The 20,423-nt window shown below is 60.3% G+C and overlaps 1 protein-coding gene and 1 long non-coding RNA gene across 7 annotated transcripts in view; one reads left to right on the top strand and one right to left on the bottom strand.

Moving 5' to 3' along the window:
- ZMIZ1 (zinc finger MIZ-type containing 1) overlaps window positions 1–20,423 on the bottom strand; it is a 202,167-nt gene that overhangs the window by 131,358 nt on the left and 50,386 nt on the right. For 4 of the 6 annotated variants that reach the window (XM_077746414.1, XM_077746409.1, XM_077746413.1 and 1 more), the window contains one exon: window positions 4,290–4,369. The exons of 1 other annotated variant lie outside the window; for it this stretch is intronic. The gene's annotated coding sequence lies outside the window, so the exon portion shown is untranslated. The remainder of the gene's footprint in view (window positions 1–4,289; window positions 4,370–20,423) is intronic. One more of the 6 variants, XM_077746411.1, reaches the window with a different exon arrangement.
- The window catches only part of LOC144216945 (uncharacterized), a 7,763-nt gene continuing 7,151 nt past the window's right edge, over window positions 19,812–20,423 (top strand). Inside the window, exon 1 of the long non-coding RNA XR_013330805.1 lies at window positions 19,812–20,117. This is a non-coding gene — a long non-coding RNA (uncharacterized LOC144216945). The remainder of the gene's footprint in view (window positions 20,118–20,423) is intronic.

The raw sequence follows: 20,423 nt of genomic DNA, 5'->3' as shown, positions 1-20,423 counted from the left end.
GCCCGCCGGCGGGGGTCCTCCGGGCCCCCAGGGACACGCACTGGGGCACCTCTGCAGGTCAGATTGCGCTCCAGTGTTCTAGGCTGTACCCCGTGTGTGCGGTGATGCCCAGCACTGACCCCCCAGCTGGCTCAGCCTGTGACGGTCGTTGGTCCAGGGCCATCTGGGGATTAGGCGGGAAAGCGCCAGGGCACCGGGCCCCGCTGTGAGGAAAACGGAACCCTCACAATGTTCCCTCTCTTTGAAGGTTTGGTAGCGTAGGTACTAGCCCTAGTCCTGTCTACCTCAGTTTACCTCTATGGCCAGTGCCCCATGCCCTCGTTCCTGATATTGAACCGCAGCACGCACTCACCCTGCCAACTCTTCTCTGCAAGGTTGCCTTTCCCAGCCTCAGTTTCCCCACCTGCAAATGAGGGAAAACACGGGGCCGCTGAACACCACTGTCTGCATGTGGTGCCTGCGTTAAACACGCACCAGGTTTCAAAGACTTTGGAGGAAAAATGAGCCTAAAAAGAGCCAATAGGTGATCCAATACAACTGTAAAGACAAAAGAGAAGATAAGGGGGGCAGTCTGGTGAGCTGCGGCCGTGCAAGGAGGCTGGGGCAGGCCGTGGAGGCTTCAAATGCCAGGCTGAGTGTGCTGGGCACACGGCAGGCACTCCCAGGGAGACTGATGGCCAGGGATGGGGGCTGAAGGGGCTCCCGGAAGGCGTCCAGGTGAATGGGGGCGTCTGGCCAGCAGAACACCCCAGCCTCCCTCACAGATCGCTGAGACCCTCCAGCCCCGTATTCTCTGAGAGTCCACCCTCTGGTTCCTTCTTCCCTCGGGAGAGGACAACTTATTTATTCATGAGCATACACTGGCTCCCGCCAGCCAGCCAGCTCTTGAACACCTCACTTCTAATTATAGCAGGAGTTTTATTAGCGCTGGAGGGCAACGCCAGGTTCCAGCCGCCCCTGTGAGTGGACACACCCCCCCTCTTGCTTGCTTCCCTGCCTTAGCCTGTGGCCAGAGGCCCAGGTGCCTAGGACAGTGCAGGGCAGCCAGGGGTTCAGGCTCCATCCTGAGCGGTCGGCGCGGTGGGTCCCCAGAGACGGGATGGTGTCCACCCTAGTTCAAGGCCACACGCGGCATGCAGCGTTCAAGGCCGGGAGCACGCGGGGCACTGCCCTGGATACCTCCAAAGAGCAGGGTGGGGTGAGGGGAGCTGTGTGCCCCCAGAGTCGGGAGAACAAGGCTCCGGGCCACAGGTTGGGAGCCTGGGAGGTCTCAGTTCTGCTGAGTCCTGGCAATGACAGAGGCGATGACACAGAGCAGACACAGAGCAGATGTCTGCGGACATGCCTAGCTAGGAGTGTCTCTGAGGGTAAGGAGAGCGGAAGTGAGAAGGTCCTAGGGCTCAGAAGGAAATTCCAGAGGAAGCTCCATGGAGAGTACTGGACACGGCACAGGGAGAATGTGGGTGAGCTAAGGAGGCAGAGTGGGGCGGCCTTCGTGAGAGGACGGAGTTCCTTCCCTCCGGAGGGAACAGACACCAAAGCACAAAGCATGGGTGTCCAGCATGGACAACCCCTCTTAGCGGCCTCTTCCAGCCCTCCCCAGGGGACCTCTGGGAGGGGGTCCCCTCTCTGCCCGTCCAGCCTCCAGTGTCCACCCTGGAGCACTGCAGATTCTGTCTCAGTGCTCTCAGGAATGCTCTAAGTGCCCTCCCACCCAGTCTGCCACCTGACTGCCCTTTGCAGTCCCAGTTTGCATACTTTTGGCAATGAGGAACTCACTACTCAATCAGAGGGCAACTTAAAAAAAAATCTCCAGACAGCTCAGACTCTTGGAAAGTTGAACTTGAGGACGCCAGGGAGGGGCCCGAGCTCTGTCGGCCAGTCTGTTGGGTAAGGCTGTCCTTTGACGTTAGTTTGCAAAGCGACAGAGCTGACCCTTCACTCCAGCTGTCATTCCAAGTTATAACAGAACCAGAGAAACGATGCGCTGCAGCCAGTACCAATTTCTTGGTACTAGACTAGTCAAGTTCATCCACTCCCTCCCTCAATTAATGAAATACCAACTGGGCAACTACCCTGCACTGGGCACGAGGACGTGGTAGTGAACACATATCATCACAAGATTCTTTCCTAGTTTGACACCTGCCCTTCCCCCATTTTACAGGTGGCAAAGCTGAGTCCAGGGAGAGGTAGTGACTTGCTCAACGTGGCCCAAGGAGCTGACGGTGAAGGGTAGAGCCTGACACAGACTACTATAGGCACTGACCATCTGTCATCCCCAGGAAGAAAAGGAGGAGCAGGGAGTCCACCACCCACCCCCAGCCGTTTCTAGGACTCTAAAGTATTGATTACCACCCTTGCCTTGGGTGGTTTTCTTTTCTTTTCTTTTTCCATCGAGGCTTTCTAGTCTTCCTTTTTTTTTTTAAATAAACTCCAAGCCGCTCCTATGATTAATTACCAGCTGCCTAATGCCTCGCCACCGGCAATTTCTGGAAAGGGAATGAATTACCTTGAAACACAGCCGAAAAGAGAACCCACCGTGAAGGAGAATTCAGAGGTTACCTCACAATTAGCAGTGGGGCCCCAGAGCCTTATCGAGTTGCCGGCAGGCCCCCTGGGGAGGGGCGGTCGCCAGCCTTCGGGGGCCACCCTCCGGCTCCCAGAGCGCAGCCAGGCTTGGGGGGCCAGGCAAAAGCACAAGGCAGGAGGGGGAGGTGGTTTCCTGAACACCCACCTCGGGCCTGCCTGTGGCTCCGCCCCTGGTCTCGAAGGCATCACGGGCTGCTTAATTCCACGGTTCAAATCCCCACGCCACTACTTACAGCTCTATGGGTTTCTTAACCACTTTGAGCCTCTGGAGAACGAGGCACTAAACACACCTCCTCACGGGATTACTGCAGGGAGAAATACGTATTTAGGGAGTGTAGTGCCTGGTACACAATAGACTCACTAAGCTCTCACATTTAAAAATATTTCAGGCTTCCAAGCGTCGCCGTAACGGCCTTCCCAACAGGGTTGGTATAGTTATCCTCATTTTCTGATGAGAACCCTGGGCCCCGCTCTCACAGAAGTGAAAGGACTTGTCCAAGGTCACGAGCCTATAGCAGGGAGCCAGGATTTCCGGCAGCCCTGCCCTGCGGTTCCTGAGCCCGAATGAAGCGTGCGGCATCCCAGGGCTTCCCTGGCCCTGTGTCAGGGCACCTGCGAGCATGGGGGCCTCAGGAGGGGAGCTGAGGGCGGCAGGGGCGTGATCGGGCGAGGCCTTGTGCCAGAGCAAAGACTCTGCCTCCCCCTCGCTGGGCCCCAGAGCCTTGGGACAAAGGGCCCTGGCCCGAGTCAGCACTTTTGTGAAGGCCTCTCATCTCTGGGTTGGGAGCCGCAGAGCAAAGAGGGATTACACAGGTCACCCTCTGGCACCGGGCCAAGTGGGATCAACTCTAAAATGCCGCTCTGTGATGCGACATGCTGGTGTCCCGGCCAGAGGCAGGGCCGGGAGACTCAGCCTCAGGACCCTCTGGCTCTGCAGCTCTCGGCAGCTCCCTGGGGAGCCCCCCCACCCCCTCATTATGTTGGATGACTAGTTTGTGTCCGTCCTGGCATTTCTGGGCACTCGGGGAGGAGGGGATATGGGAACTGAGGTGTGTGGAAGGAGGGAAGGGTCCCAGTACCCTTGACAGTGACTCTGATACGTCCTCCTGAGTGCATCTCCACCCGCCTTTACAGACAGGTAAATCAAGGTGTAGAGAAACCGCACAAGGTCACGGCGGCCAAGTGGCAGGGCCGGGATTTGAACGCGGTCACTCTGGACCCCAGAGCCCAGAGTCGTGCATACACCTCAGCGTGTTGGTTGGAGAGAAAGACGTGGGCAGCCACAGCACCCGTTTCGGCAAACAGGCCTTTCTGCTCACTCAGGCCACTTCCTGTGCGGCTGCTGTGTTGCTTAGCGTAAGGGGCCCACGTGCCACGGGGCTGAGTGGCACAGACAGAGATGCTGTGTGAAGGCTGGGGACGCCAAACCTGCCCCTCCCCTGGTGCTCTCCCTCCTCCCCCACCCCTTGCCCTGGCAGGCACTCTGGAGGAAGGCCAGGTCCTCAAGGCCTCTGGGGGCCCTTCCCAGGGCCAATGAGGTCTAAGCAGGGGGAGGGGCAGCACCCAACCCGCCATGAGAGCTGAGGCCCAGTCAAAGGCGCATATACCAGGCCGGCACCTACTCCCCTCCCCACTCAGGACACGCCGAGCCCTCCTCCAAGCACCCAGGCCGAGCCCTCCCCCGCCCGCCGCACACCTACCTCAGTGACCCGCGAACCACCAGCGTCCCGCCTCCGGTCAGCAGTGCTCAGCCCCCGCACCTCACTCCAGCTCCATCCTGCTGCAATGGGAAGGCATGGTCAGAGGGGCCCCTGGCCGCGGGCCCCGGAGCCGACTGAGCTACCACAGCCCACCCGTCCAGCTACCGGGCAACGCCAGGTATCCCCACTGGACAGACGGAGAGTCAGAGGGGCTGAGGGAAGGGGTCACGAGGATGGGGCGCCCTGACACCAATAGTCCCCAGGCGCCCCGCATCTGCCAGTTACTAGCTCTGCGGAGACGCTCCTGGCTTCCCTGGGTTTTGGTTTCCTCACCTGTCAAATGGGACCACAACATCTCTCAGGCTTTCTAGGAGCATCTAAGGACATACGGGGACAGGAGCACTCGGGATTGTTCATTCATTTGTTCAAGAAACACTGGACACACACCCTGAGCTGTGAACGGGATGGTTCCGGCAGTTACACACTACACAACTAGAAGTGGCATCGGCCAGAAAGCATGAGTACAGGGGCCACACAGCATAGACTCAAGGTTCAGGGGAGCCTCCATGGGGAAGTAAAGTTGAAGGATGAGCCAGAAGAGAGGCAGGCCAAGATGTACGGAACAGCATTCCAGGCAGAGGGAACAGTATATGGGAAGACTCAAAGACAGGGAAGAAAACCTGGCTCAGTGAAGGACTGGAGAGCGGGTTGGGGGTAGATGTGGTGAGGGAAGGAGAGGTGGGCTGAGTGGGGGTCAAGGGGCACGGCCAATCACCGAGAGCCACAGGAGGGTCTCAACGGCTGAGGGACATGACCCTAGTTCTAGTTTGAGAAGATTCCCATGGCTGTTGGGAGAGAAAGGGTTGGGAGGAACAGGAAGACGCAGGGAGACGGCCGTGTAGGCTGTTCTGGCGGTCCAGGCCAGACCAGGTGCTCGTAGCAGAGGGAAGAGCAGGCAGAGCGGCAGCAGTGCAGGGGGGTACGAGGAGATGGCCGAGGGAGAAAGAAGGCATGGACACCTGGTCCCCGGCCACCGCCATCGCTTATCCTCACGGTTGGGGGGGGGAGGTTCCTGCCCACCCATCTCCTCCAGGGCCACCAGTGCTCTTTACTCTGCTCCACCCCCTACAGGTCCGGGAGGCCCACACCCAGAGGAGGGTGCCAGCCCCAGAGCTCCAAGCTTGGGTCCCGGCTTTGACGGCACCCCACTCGGTGGCTCCGGACAGCTGTCACACCCCTTAGGCCTGCACATTCTCCTCTAAGAAATGGGAAAGGGGACTGCGGGCTGAGTGCCTCTCGGGATGAACCCCACTGCTAACAGAGGGCAGGGGGAGTGCAAGCCACATTCACTGTGGGCTCTTGCACATGCCAGGGGGCCGCTGGAGGCACCGGGAAGGGGGCTGGCAGAGGCTCTCAGGGACAGAGGTGGGTGCTGTGGCTGGTTCAAGTCCGTGTTTCACCCTCTTACCAAGTGTGGGGCTTTGGGTAAATTTCTTAAACCTTTCTGGGCCTCAATTTTCTCATCTGCGGTATGGGGACATGGGACTACGAAGACTGTACAAGGTATGTGTGCCGGATGTGCAGGTGTGCCAGCTGAGACATAAATGACCTTGCAGGGGCTGGCGCTGGGCTCCAGGGAGCATGAGACCCCGAAGCCCGAAGCTCCCAAAGCCAGCGTGGCATTCCCGCCCCAGCAGGGAAAGACAATGTCTCCGCGTCCTGACCTTTGGCCTTGGCAGCCCCCAAACTGCTTGCCAGAAATAGCCCTTGTATTCCCGGGCTCTGACTCTCCCATTTCGCAGAGGAGGAAACTGAGGCCTGAAGAGAGGCGGCGCCCAGCCCCGCCCCAGGGGCACGCAGCAAGTCAGCGGCTGGGGCAGAAGCAGAATCGGCCTCCTGCCTCCCCACCACCCACAACTCAGGTCTTTCCCAAAGGCGAGCTGGCCCGCAGACCCGCTGACAAAGAGAAAATAATTATTTTGGCAGCTGAGATAGGAGCCAGAGCCGGAAAGTCCTTGCTCACACAGTGAGCAACGTCCAGGCCCCAAGGAATGATGTCCGCCCATCCTGCCGCCTCGGGGTGCTCTGGCTCACGGTGCCTCCGCGCAGGGGCCCCACAACCTTCAGCTCCCCGCAAGCTCTTTGCTGGGCCTGTGCAGAGGGCCGGACAGACCAGAGAGGGGAAGAGATGTGTCTGAGGTCACACAGCAAGCGCACAGATAGGCTGCGGGATATAAACTCGGCCCCTTCCCTGGGAGCCTCGGAAAGAGACGGAACTGGGGAGCCTGCCTTTACCGAGTCCATACTGGGGTCATGCCTGGGATATTCTTTTAACCCTCAGTAAAATGTCACGAGGCAGAAATGAAACAGACACCTCTAATTCACACACGACACCCAGAAGGGTTCTAGAACTTCCCTGAGGTCACACGGATAATCAGGAGCTGAGAAGTAACAAGAACAGAGGCACAGTGTGCCCAGGCGGGCCATCTGCCCCTCTCGTGCTCTGCCTGCCCCCCAAGGACCAGCTCAGAGGCAGACAGTGCCGGCACACCCCCACCCCCCACCCGGGCTCAGAGGAGCTGTGGCCATGGAAGCCGTGTCATCCAGCCCCCTCGGCTCCCCGGGTGCCCTAAGGTGAGGCTCACAGCCTGTGTGGGTTTGGCACCCTGGAGACCAGGGGGAAAAAGAGGGAGACGGGCCAGGTGTCGCTGTGCCCTGCTCCCGGCCTGACCTCGAGCATAAACACCACTGATCCGCCGCCGCAGGGAAGGGTTCTCTGCTCATAGGGTACTAGGTGCCTGGAGCGGGGTGGGGCATGGGCTGAATCTCAAGGGGGTGGGTGCCCATTGCCCAGAAGGCCCCGTGGCGTCCTCAGCTCAGGACCCTCACTCCAGGGGTGGGGAGTGGGGAGACGGCCTGGCCGAGGCAGCCTCTGACCACAAAGGCCAAAACAAAGGGCAGAAAGAGGGGCGCGGACTGTAGATCCACCCATGCTTTCATTCCCCCTGTGCGTCTGCAGCTCCCAGGGGCAGAGCGGGGCACGGAGGGCCAGGGCAAGGACGGGTGCCCGTTTTGCAGAGCAAGAAACTGAGCTCTGAGGGAAGACAGCGTAGCCAGCGGTATCACAGCCGGAGGGTGGCAAGGCTGGGCCTGGGACATGGCAAAGGTCACTGTGGTGTGGGGAGTGTCCCGGGACCCAGATACCTTCTCCCAAACATGCCCACCCTCTCCTGCAGGGGTGCCCTGGGAGGACCTGGGCCCCGGAGGGGGGTGGGCAGGGGAGGTACGGGGCTAGCACTAGCGGCCCGGGGCAGAGGCTGGCCCAGAGTAGATGCCCCGCATCTGGCATCTGGCCCAGAGTGCCACTGGGGGAGGGGCTCAGACTGCCCAGACTGCCCAGTGTGGTCTGAAGGCAGGTAGCTGATGGATGGCATCCCTGAGCCGGCGTTCAGGCCTCCTGTCACGTGCTGCTCATCACACACATGTGCTCCTCGGGCCCTGGTGGCTGTGAGGGCTTACCACGAAATGGGTGTGTCGGCACCGGTGCCACATAGGAGGGAACAGGTCAGGGAATGGTGGCTGTTAAACGTCTAAAGGAAGGGGAAATTACTCAAGGTCCTAAGTGGCCAAAGTTGGGACCAAAACATGGTCACATGGGACCCACCCAAACTGGGTCTAACCTCCTGCTCCACTGGCTGAACCGACCTAAACCGGCTCCCACGGCACTGATCTTCCTCACCTGGGCCGTTTTTATCCCCATTATACAGATGGGACAAACAGTTCCGGGCCAGGAGTCCAGTCTCTGGCCCTGCACAGGGTGGGTGGCCTCAGACCCAGTTCCCAGGCTCACTGGAGAGACATGGGTTCCCACACCTCTGAGATCCACCCGGGAAAGTGTCCCCTGACACGACCCTGGGAAGAGGCCCCTGATCCTACCCTGGCGGCCAGTACCGGCTCCAGGAGCAAGGCAAATATTTACCGCGATGGTTATCCAAACCAGGCCGGCCGCCCCGCCTCCGACATTCCTAGAATACATGTTCTCTGACCTCATCAGGCTTGGGGAGGGGGGGGAGTTGGGGGAGAGGAATCCAGACCATGGGGGAGAGCCAGACGGAGAGGGTCCTGGGCCTAGGTAGAAGTCGAGGCCAGAAGCCAGGAGGAAAGAAGGCAGCTTTGAACTGTGCCTCCGACTAAACACTCGGTCGGAGAGGCCCAAGGCTGACCTTGTAGGGAAGGACCGGGGCCAGGGCATGACCGACCCACAGGCCCCCGGGGAAGGGAGCTGGACCACCCCAGTAGGTGTGGGGAGGCAGGGGGCGACATCCGTGTGCCCTCAGAGCCGCACTTCATGGCTCCATCACCAGGCTTCCCTCCGCTCCTCACCCCTGCTGCCAGTCACCACCCCCAAACACACACGTGCGTGCCTGCTGTGCCTGCGGAGTGAGAAACTCAGCCCACCAGAAACACGTGGAAAATTCTTATATCTTCTAGGGTCCTTCCTCAGCAGCCCCAGAAGCCCTCCCTGCCTCACTGCAGTCACCCTTCGCATAGTCCTGTCCCCAGGGAACGTAAAGCCTAAGAGGGACCCAGCAGACACCAGAGCGATATAACAGGCATGTCCTCACCCCAACCATACTTTCAACAGCTCTGCCCATCGAAACTCCTTCCTCTGATGCCCAACGACCACCTCCACCATGCTGCCCTCCCTGAGAGTCCCCCAGATGACCTTTCCCATCCCTGAACTTCCAGACATTTTAATGCTGTTTCTTTCCTTCTTCTTGCACAATTAGAATCGGGTGCCTGATCATCTCTTTGGCTGTGAGATCCTTATCCACTCCCTCTAGACACAGCAGGGGTGAGCCCAGAGGCTCAGGTGGCCCAGTGCCCAGGGCGGGACTGACATCCGGAGTCTTTTCTCTAAAGAACAGGAGCTGCAGCTGGCCTCAGGGAACAGATAAGAAAGCAGACCTAGTAAGTGGTTGTCTAGGGGGGGAAATCCTGGGCAGGAAGGGCTGTCCGAGAATCGTGAACGAACCTTGGTTCAATAATCCTGTCTGTCTTCACTTCCTCTGAGGGTATTTGGAGCTGTTCTGACAGCCTGCCCACGCCCAGGCCCAGGGAAGCCCAGCCCATGCCCCTGGGCTTCACGCCTCCCTCTCTCCAGTATGGAATCTTGGCAAGCAGGGGGGGAGGGGGAAGGGCAGACCAGTGTCATGGGCTGACCTGCCGGGACTCAGGAATGAAGTGCAGGCCTGGCAAGTCTGCTACGGGGCCCTGATGGATGCCTCCAGGTGGGGACAGCCCCAATGACAGGAGATGCCCAGCGCAAAACCCAGGGCCACGCCCTGGCACCGTGCGGGACCCAGAGAGCCGGGGTTAGAGATGGGTAAGGGCTCCCAGAATTGCCCTCTCCACCCTCATAACATCTGAGATTGGTTTCTCCTTTTTGAAAATGGAGAAATGACTTTTGGGGGTTGCTCCTTCATTCCATCCATCCATCCATCCATCCATCCATCCATCCATCCATCCATTCATTTCCTTCTTTCAGCAACTACTGACAGTATCTACCATCTGCTGGAGGAGGAAGAGATGGAGCAGGACTGGGGTGGGGGAGGGAAGGCAAGGTCAAAGGCCAACGAGTACCAGCCTGCATGCTTCCCAAGGGTGTCTGCACACTGTCTAACACGAGGTGGGCAAAAACACAGAAAGATGGAGAATTCTAGAACAGAAGCGCTGGCAGGTGTGGCCACCTTGGCGTGGCAGCAGAACAGGGGGTCTGGGCCACCATCCTTTTGGGCGGAGTCTCTCAGGCAGGAGGGGCAAAGGCCCAGAGGCAGGGGGAAAGCTCTGGGCTGAAGAGAGAATTATAGGTGGCATCCGTGAGCAGGGGAAAAGCTGCATATCAAGGGGTGGGGGCAAGAGCATCCCTGGCCACAGGCAGACATAGGCCTGGGGTCCCTCCAAAGCCTCCCCCAGGGCCCAATCCTAATTTTCTGTGTTTTCAAAGCTGAGCTGGGATGGCACCTCCTCCAGGAAGCCCTCACTGTTACTGCATATCGTCCAGGCCCCCAGGAACAACATTCACCGATCCTGCCCCTCAGGGAAGTCAGGCTCCCAGCACTCATATGCACACCTTGCTCCCGCCAAGCCACCCACCCCCTCGGTGTTGGGTTTGTGCAAAGGGGCCAACAGAGGGGTCTGGCTCTGGCTTGTGGCCCACTCACGCTGGCATAAGGGGGAAGGGTCTCCCGTCTCTCCAAGGCATCAGATAAACAATTCTCCTCTAACCAAGGGGCGAGGGCACAACACAGACTGATGGCATATGGCATGGCTCTGGGTCCTGACATACGAGATTCAGAGCCTCCGGCAGAGTTGGGGCTACTTACTGAGCTGGGAGGCTGGGCAAGAAACTTAGCCTCTCCGGGCTTTGGTTTCCTCATCTGTAAAATGGGGATAACAGGAATCCCTCTGGTCACAAAGCTGTCAGACCTTAACAAGACTATGCCCGCGCTGCACTTGTGCGGGCAATGCTCCATAAATGGGGACTGTCATTGATCACCGCTGGCTCAGGTTTGCTGCCAAGTACAGACCTTGGGGGTCTTGCATGGGGAGAAGACATCACATCTCTTATCGCAGAGAAGGAGAAAGACCCAGGACGCCGCGAAGATGGATGCTGGCTTCAGGCCCCTTCTAGGGCTGACTCAGGAGCAGGGCCAGTGGGTCTGTCCCCCAGAGAGGGCTTCACGGAGACCACCTACTCCCAATCCCTTCCTGCATAACAGCCAAAGGTGCTGAGCACCCTCCTGGTGTGAGCTCTGTACACGATGCTCTTTCTACACCTGCCCTCTCATCAGCCCCTTGAGGGTGGGCATAGCCTCTCCCTTGCCAGGATCTTACCCAGAGGGGCACCCGGTTGGTCTCGGCTAAGCCCAGGCGACTTGGCACTTGCCACTCCCAATGCTGATGACCTAAACTGAATTTTTTGCCAACGGGCCACTCTTAGGGACTCCGTGTCCTGCCTCTGCCTGCTTGGGGTGGCCTGGCACCTGCCACCTGGACCTGCACTGCCCATCTGAGGGCTGTCTTGGAGCAATACCCCTGATCTCCACCCCTGGCACGTCCCCAATCTCAGTGCCTCTGCAGCATTAACAGGGCCTGACAGAGGCTCTCAGAAGAGTCCTTGGGAGTCCTCAGTTTAAGTCTGCCCCTTACCGAGGAGGGGGCGTAAGTCCAAAGAGGAATAGGGATGGGCCCAAGACCCAAGACGAGAACCCAGGTCAGTTCTGGTGCTGAAGGTGGACCAAGAGGCTGAGGACTCATGAGCAAGTCGCCTGTCCCCCAGGTCCCCGTGTCCTTATCTGGGCGCTCGCAGGCTGGAGGACTGAGCTGACACTGCATCCACGATCAGTATAGGGCCGGGCCACTCCACCAGCAGCCTGGACGCCAAGCCCTGTGCGCCCTCCATTGAGCAGGTGGGCGGAAAGACCGAGAGGCTGCGGGCACAGGGGCCTCCAACGGCACAGGCACCCCGCCTCGCACGGGGCGTCCCGGGGACCCCTCTCCTGGGCCTAGGCTAGCCCCCAGCGGCCACACTCCCCAAACAGGCATCCCTCTGGGATTCTGGCCACATGGGGGCCAGGCCAGTTTGAGGTGGTGGCCGAGGCCCAGACTGACAAGGGAAAGCACCGTTCTTGCCAGCAGGAGGTAGCGGGTCCGAGCATGGGCACCAATGTCACCAGGCCCCGACAGTTCTGCCGTTGGCAGGCCACGCGGCCTTAGCCAAGTCCCCGTACCTGCCCCTGCCTCAGTTTACTCAATGGTAAAATGGGGAGGGAGAAGCTTTAACTGGGGTGAATGTGTGGCTCAACTCCTTGGAGGAGCAGGCCACGGGAGCGCTTGCTGTTTGTAGGAATGCCAGTCCCCCATGTCAAGGGCAGCCCGGTGGTGGTCTGGTCCGCAGGGTTGCTGCTGGGAAGGCTGGGGGGGAAGGGGAGTGTAGGGGGTATTAATCGTCATGCTGTACTCCACTGCGCATCCCAAGAGGCTCACCAATGCAGCTGCCTTCGAGGAGCCGGACTCTCTCCACCAGCCCTGCTTACACAGAGGTGGGTTCTGGTCTGCCCTTTGCCCTTTTACCGTCCTTGACCTGGGCCAGTGCCTCGCCATCCCATGACGTCGATGTCTGCGTGACCCCCAGCGCTGCTGGTTAAAGCTCTCAGAGATGCGGGGACGTGGCCAGGCCATGCAACAGGCTGTGAGCAGGCTCCCTGTCCCAGCCCCTACACCACCAGCCCCGGATGGCCCTGCCTTCCTGGGCAGCCCCAGAGCCTCGCCCTGTCAGAGCTGCCGAACAGCCAGGGCAGGTCCCGGGGTCCCTGCCCGGAGGTACGAGGACGTCTGTAGCTGATTCCCAGCTGGGGCGTCAGGACTGGCCTACGATGGCCTCCTTCTCCCCGGAGTCTGGGGTCCCCCTGCATTCTTTCAGAAAGGGGGGGGATCCTTCGGCCCAGCAACTTCAAGGGATTTGGGGGGAGCCACCTCTCACGTGCCCATCAATCCTTGGGACTCCCAGGACCTGACCTTGGGGACTGGATCCCTGAACAGGCTAGAAGAGGGGCTGAGGCCACCCCCGGATGGGTGTCTTCCTCCCGAGGCCCACAGAGCCTCTGGAATGTCTGCTGGATGGATGAATGGGAGGCACCGCGTGAAAACAGCTTCCGGTCGGAGAACGCGGCACCTGCCACCCTCGGACTGGGCCTGGCTCCGACGGGCGCATGCCCTGGTTGGCCCCTGTAGTCCCCACAATGGTCCCCCAAAGTGGGACTGGCACCCCCATTTCACAGATGAGGAGACTGAAGCTCGGAGACACAAAGTCACCTGCCCACGGTGTTAGAAAGCGGCAGTGCTAGATTCAGGGTGGGCCTGAGCTCCAGAACCCCGGGCAGCCTGTCAGAGGCCATCAGAGCCCAGGGGCCCACCCGGGCTCTGCCTCAGGAATCTGACTTAACTGCTTTGGAGCATGTTACTTTTCTTTCTCTCTCTTTTTTTTATAATTAAAAAAAATTTTTTAAATGTGTATTTATTTTGACAGAGAGAGAGCACGCTAATGCAGGAGAGGGGCAGAGAGAGAGAGAGAGAGAGAGAGAGAGAGAGAGAGAGAGAAGCCCAAGCAGGCTCCACGCTATCACCACAGAGCCTGACACAGGGCTTGAACTCATGAACCATGAGATCATGACCTGAGCCAATATCAAGAGTCGGGTGCTTAACCGACTGAGCCACCCAGGCGCCCCTGGGGTATGTTACTTTTCAAAGCTGCCCTCGATCTCACATGCAGCAGGGGTTGAGAACCCCTGGCCAGCCCCACCCTCATCCTTCAATCAGGGATCACCTTGAGTGTTGCGGGAGCCTGACTTGGCTCTGGGCTCTTGGAAACGGAGCCCTGTCAGCCCAGCAGAGCCAGCAGCCCACAGGCTCAGATGCGACTGGGAGAGAGGCGGCAGACAGGCACACGGAGGCCAGAGCAGCACGCAGCCGGATGACACACAGGCCCAGCAATTCCTGACTCATGGCCACCCATCCCGTGACTCCACCCACCGCCAGTATCCCCACCCTGGCTCACACCCCACAGCCCACTGCGGCCTTGAATCCCTACCAGAAAGCCACAGAGGAAGGAAGGAGCAGTGGGGCCCCACCCAGGGCTGGGTGGGAAGCCCAGACCAGTCCAAGGAGGGGCGGAGGACACGGACTGTGGGACACGCGGAGGAAGAGGCATTGGTGCTGACCCTTGCCCCTCCCTGCAGTGCCCTGCACGCTTCCAGCCTGTGATGGCAGTGCCTTGCGGACCATGGACCCAGTCTATAGGAGGAAAACTTGAGCCCTGCTAAGCCACCCACGTGGGCCAACCTCTTAGCCACAGGACTCCTTTTGAATCAGAGCCCTGGACACCTGGATGAACACAGCAGACTTTCTTGCTGCCAGTTCTCCCCAATGATGTGCCGTGCCTCCCTCCCAGAGCCTCCTGCGGCTCCCCACCGCCTACAAGGCTCAGCTCTTAACTCTTCAGCTTTCTATTCAAGGCCTCAGCCTGACTCTGACCTGTAGCCTTTCCCTAAATATGCCTGGGTCTCCTACATCTGTGCCCTGCCCATGCTAATCCTGCTGCCCGGAATGTCCCTTGTGCCGGTGCCCTGATGCACCGGGGGAAGAAATTAACACCCACTGACAGGCTGTGGGGCTCAGGCACTGCCCATCTGGCAGGTGCAGATCCTGAGGCTCAGAGAGGCGATGTGCCCAAGGCCACTGTCAGCACCTCACAGGGAGGGGCTGCACTGCATGGACCTACAGTCTTCCTCGTTACTGACAGGCTCTCAGCTGGCCCACAGGCTCTGGGTGGCCCTAACTCTGTTAGCCCATCAAGGTTAAGGCAACTTGGCTCTGCTTGCTTGGCATCCTGCCCCTCCCTTTACCCTCCTTCGGGAGCGGTTGACACCCCAGGTTGTATCCCCTGCTGATACTGAGCTGGGTGTAGGCTGGGGGCGCCTGGCTTGGGGAAGGGGCCGTGGGTGAGAGGAGCAGCCCAGCACAGCAGTCGAGGGCGCTGACTCTGGGGGCCAGCCGCCGGGTTCAAAGCCCAGCATAACCACCTTCCTTGACAGGTTGACTCCCCTCTCCGTGCCTCAGTTTTCTCCCCTGGAAATGGGGATGAGAGGAGCTGTGCCTTTGCAGAGATGGTGAGCGTGCTTTCCCGTCCACAGGGAATCGCCGCAGCCTGTCCCCGGGGGACTACGGAAGCATTCAGAGCTGTGCTACCATGAGCTCATTTCTCCTTGTGCCTTAGGCTCAGCATCACAACTAAAAGGAAACCGAAGGCCCCGGAGCCCCTCCCAGGAGGGAGGAGGAAGCCAGGAGACTGGGTGCTGCCCCCTCTCCCGCTAACCAGATCAGGCCGGCTGGCCTGAGCACCGCAGACTAGTGCAGAGGCCCCAGCATGCGCTGCACGCGGCTCCTGGGAGGAGAGAGAAAGGCAGGTTCCTTCCCGGCCACAGGTACCCAGCTCTGCCCCTGTGTTGAGGCCCCAGATGTGGGGCGACCCGGAGAGGGGCCACGCCAGCATCATCACGCTCACCCACCAAGGGGCCACCAGCTGCCACCCATGTCCCTCTCCCTGCTTGGGGCTCATCACAGACAAGAGCCCTGGACAGACTGGAGACAGGGGTCTGGGGTGCACGAAGGGGGTTTCAGGGCAGGAGATCCCAAACCGGGCTGTCCTTACAGGGTAGCAATTCATCCCACCCACAAATCCTTTATCTCCTGGGATAAAGCCAGGCAGAGCTCATTCTTCTCCCTTTTCTTTCTGCAGATGAGGCCCGAGTGGTCAAGTGACTTGCCCAAGGGCATGGGCAAGCTGGCGGTGCATCCTTGACCGCAAACCCTGGTCTCTGGGCTCTCGGGCCCGGCCCTACTGTAAGGCTTCTCTTCCCAGTCCCCTAAAGGTGACTGACTGTCTGGGAGAAGATAAGTCATCGGCATGTGTGGGGTGAGGCATGGGCGTGGGCCCAAAGCTTCCACCCGCGGGAGGCTCTGGGAGGGGGTCAGGGCAGGTCATAGGCAGGGCGGCCTGAGAGCCTGAGGTCCGGCTTCCTTTCTCAAGAGGGTATGATTCCTGGCAGCAGCCTCCACGGGAAACAGCAGAAGCGCCACCCGAGGGAAACATGGGGCGGGACAGAGGGGGTGCCGGGCAGGGTTTCCTGTCGGGTGGGTGACCTGTGTGACCGTGGCCCCGGGGCCGGGCCAGGGTAGGGCTCTGCCTCATCCCTGGCTCAGGCCCAGACCACCCTGAGTCCCATCCTCCAGGCCTTCCCTTGACTTCCTGTCCCACTGGCCCCACCCAGGCGCGGACAGGGGCGGGGCCCCGTAGAGACCTCCTCAGAAGCCTCGAGTTTTCGGGGGCCAGAGTGGGCGGGCTGCCCCGGCCTGTTTGGTGGCCTTTGGCCTCTGACCCCTAGGCCTCAGGCTACTTGTTTTCTAGCAAAAGGACTTAACAAAAGGCAGTGGCTTTTCTTCCCAGCAGCTCACAGCTCCGGGCACAGCTGAAGGGGGAGCTGCGGGGTTCAGGCCCACCCGGGGGACCAGAATCGGGGTCTTCCCCCACCCTGGACAGAGGGGCAGTGTCACTTCTGAGGAGCCATGAGGAAGGGACGAGGACAAGGGAAGAAGCCAAAGGATGGATGGGAGGCCTCGAGGCCGGGCTTCCTGGTGGCCAAAGAGGAGGAACCGGATAGCTCACTCTGCAGGTGCGACGCCCTCGCTGGGCAGCGCAGCCCCCACGCCGAAACGGCCTGTGGTCAAACCTCGGCACAGCCCCTGGAGTGAGACCCCTTCCTCCCACTCCCCCTCTGCACGCCCGAATCCTTACAAGTGTCAGGAGTCAGGGTGGGACGAGGCTTGGCCCAGGGGCTGTGGGGCCAGCCACGGCCTCCGGGACAATCTGCCCCATTCCCTGCATCTCAGGAGCTGGAGACTCACCTGTCTACAGGTGGGGATGTGGTGGGGGTGTAGAGGCCAGCGGCCTGGCCCAGGGAGGGGGAAGAGGTTTGGACGAAAGCCTTCAGCCCCCAACCCTGATCTTCCTGGTGTCCTGGAGCACAGGCTTCAGGGAGCCCCAGCAGCCCAGGTCTCTCTTGAGGCTGCTGGGTAAACAGGTGCCAGAATGTCCAGCCAGCTGCAGACCCACCGCCCCTCACGGCTCAGCACAGATAGGAGGTGGTCTGGGCCCACCTGGGGCTGGTCTTACCTGAGGTCACCCCAGGGACAGGGGGCAGAGCTGGGAGCCAGGTCTCTCGCATGCCCTGTGAGCAGCCTAAGACCCTCCCTGGGGGGCGTGCGGGGGTGGGTCTGATCCCTGGGGCGGGGACTGACTTTTCCAATGACCTGGTGGCCCAGCTAATGACTTATCCATAGGATTCCAATCAAATTGGCCCTGGTGGGGCTGTCTGTGGGCCCAACTCCATGCTCTGCCTGGAGGGAGTAAGGCTCAGAAAGTACTCTGTCAGGGGCGCCCGTGGGCCAAAGGTAAGCAGGGGGGAAGACAGAAAGAAGCCAGACTCCAGCCCGGTGGGTAGCAAGGGCAAAATTACCAGGGAGAGTTACTAAGACAGCCATGGGCAATTTTAGGTTTCCTGACCTTGGGGGCATGCATGCTAAGGCCGGGGACACACAGCCCTAGGTGGCATCCTGGGACTCTTGCCTAGGACCTTTATAACCACCCCTGCCCAGGAGTCACGTTCAGTTGTGGGTGGCAGGAGGGTGGCCCTGTGTCACCAGCTCAGCCACTGGCCATCCCACTTCTATCCCTTTTTTGAATAGGAGTTTCCCGGCTATGACAGAGGGGCCTTGAGCTCACGAGCCCCTCTTCTGGGTTGAACCCCCCCAAATCCTGTCACAAGAGAAGCAAGGTCTGACAATGCTCTCCATGCCCCTCATCCCGGGCACCCGGTGGGCTCCATCAGCCCCTCTGGGGAAAGTATGGCTACGCGTGCCCAGAACCCAGGTCACCTGTGGGCCCAGCCGCACCGTGATGGGGACCAGAGGAGAGTGGCTGCCTCTCTCCTGGTCTTCAGCTTAGCCTGGACCATTGGTTCACCCTGGAGCGTTGCTTGATGGCAGCTTAGCAGTGAGCACCTACGGGGCCAGGGGTGTCTTTTACGGAGCACAGGCCTGGCACCGGACTTGGCTGCCAGGAAATGTTTGTCAAAAGGAGAAAGAGAAACAGAGAGGAAGGGGCAGAAACATGAACCTGAGGGGTTCTCAGATGCATGCCCCTCACAGGCCCCCTCGGCCCTCCTCCTCAAGGTCCCAGGGGACTGCGTCCTCTCTAGCTAAAACATGCCGTGCCGGCTGGGTAAACCTGGAGGAAGGCCAAGGAAGGCCATGTTCAAGGGGATCCTGGGGCTGCCGTTTCTCCTGGGGCTCTCTGGCCCGGTGGCCTCCGAGAAGACTGCAAGGTACCGGCGTTCAGGGCCTCTGCCCTCTGCCTATGTCTGTTCTGACTCCGCCCTCTCTGGAGGAAGGGCACTCTCACCCCAGCTGCTCAGTCTGTGGGAGACTAGGTACCCCCTCTGAACCTTGCCTGTTGGGCCCTGCCCGGTGCTGGGGTCCCACCCTCCTGGAACAGTAGTGGCGTGGGACACGACTGCCTCGTGACAGGTGCATCAGGTCTTTGCAATAACTGGTGATCCCGCCCATCCAGCAGGAGGAAAATATGTCACAGGTGTCGGGGTTCCACAGAAGTTCCAGAAGGTCTGTGTTCTGACAACCCTACTCCTGGCCTGGCCCAGCTCAGGTCCTGGCCCATGGTAGGTGCTTAATACCTATCTGGTGAATTAACCAGTGGCCTGCTGGGTGCACGTGGGAGGGCCTGAGTCAGGCTCTCTTGCTGAGGGGCCAGCACTCGGCAACACGCCCCAGGGGACAGGACAGATGGTGGGTGCAAACACACATGCCCTCTTTGTAGCCTGGGGCTCTGCCCTTTTGAGCAGTTGCTGGTCAGAGGATGTTTCGGGGCTGGGAGGGTTTCCTGTATCCGCGAGCCTAATGCTTTTTCTCGACAGAAAGAAAAAGGAGAGGTCTGAGGAGGGCAGGAGATGAGAAGCAGGGCCATTCCCCAGGCCGGGCCTCCCCACACCAAACCCAGAGGCTGCCCTCTGTCCCCGGAGATCCTTATGTCTGCCATCCACGCTAGCGTGGCTCCCTCCCCGGGCTCCATGTCCCAGCCTCCTGGCCAGAGCCAGCCTGAACTGCTTACTTAGACAAACAGGGAAACGGCCACATGACTGGCTAAGGTTTCCTGAACCAGAGATGGACACACACACACACACACACACACAACCACTCGCGCTGGGTCAGGTGGTCATGTGGCCCAGCAGGGCAGGGACTGGTCAGCTCAGGCTCCCATGACTCTGAAGGACAAGTGACAGGGCCTGCCTTTCTTCACCCAGAAGAATGCCTTCTCCAAACACTTGCTTTCTGCTTCCTGGACACGCCGGGGACATGCTGGATGGGAAGAGAGCGGCGTGGGGGGAGGAAGGGGAGGGAGAGGCCGGTGAGGAGCATGCGCCCAGCCTGCTGGCCTCCGTTCGGTGTTTTCCTTCCGCCCTCCCCACCCAGAGGGCAGCTGCCTGCTGGGAAACCGTGGCCGCCCCGCCAGGGAGAATCCCAAAGCCCAGCACTTGGATGTGGGGCAGGAGGGGAGCCGGGGCTCAGGGAGGAGTCAGGGACAGACCTGTCACGGCCTTGTCCTCGGAGCGGGGGCTCTGCAGCAGGACTGTGTGGCCCAGCCCTGGGGACATCCAGGGAGGAGAAAGGGGGCGAGACGGGGGTGTCTCGTCCAAGTTAGCGGGAGCAGCTCTGCCTCTGGTCTGTTCGGGAAAGGGCCACGGGCCAGGAGCTTGAGGGCTCTGCCAGCTCCCGGGGCAGGGGGGGTGGGGGGGGAGGGTGTCTGTGCCTGGACGCCTCCCGGGAATGGCAGGCCTGTCCCTGCAGCCCCGAGATCGGCCCACCCAGGGAGACGGGGTTCGCATCTCTTGACAGGCAGGGCTGAGACAGGCTCCAGGATGCCACCGGCCCCTTGCCCTGGCCTCAGGCCTGGCCCCCAGCACTCCCTTGGCACAGAAGCCCACCACAGAGGCTACAAAGAGACCAGGGCTGTGGCTGGGAGTTCTCAAGAAGAAGCCGCTTTGGGTCAGGCCGCCTGGCTAAGTCCTGCCTCCTTCCTAAGTCTTCTTCCTTCTTCCTAAGTCCTTCACCGACTCCTCCCAGCGACCCCACTAGGTAGGTAATGGTGTCACCCCCATGGGACAGATGAGGGCTCAGCAACCTGAAGGACACACGGTTAGTAAGGAGCAGGCTAGGCTCTGCACCCAGAGAGCCCGCCTGGAGCATCTGTGTTCCCATCATAACCCAGGGTCCCCGGGGCCGGGCCCCCGTCCTCTACGAAGCCTTTGACAAGGTATCCGAGGGCCAGGCCTGGGTTCCCCAGGGAGGCACCCCCAGCCAACCCCGCCTTTCACCCCTGTCTGTCCCAGGCAGCTTCTGTGGGGTCCTGAGGGTGCAGGGATGACAGGGAAGACCGAGTGG

Source organism: Crocuta crocuta, unplaced genomic scaffold, assembly GCF_008692635.1.
Source record: "Crocuta crocuta isolate KB4526 unplaced genomic scaffold, BGI_CrCroc_1.0 scaffold28, whole genome shotgun sequence".
Taxonomy (NCBI): Eukaryota; Metazoa; Chordata; class Mammalia; order Carnivora; family Hyaenidae; genus Crocuta; species Crocuta crocuta.
The sequence above is the reverse complement of the archived record's forward strand: the minus strand, read 5'-3'. Positions and strand labels throughout refer to the sequence as shown.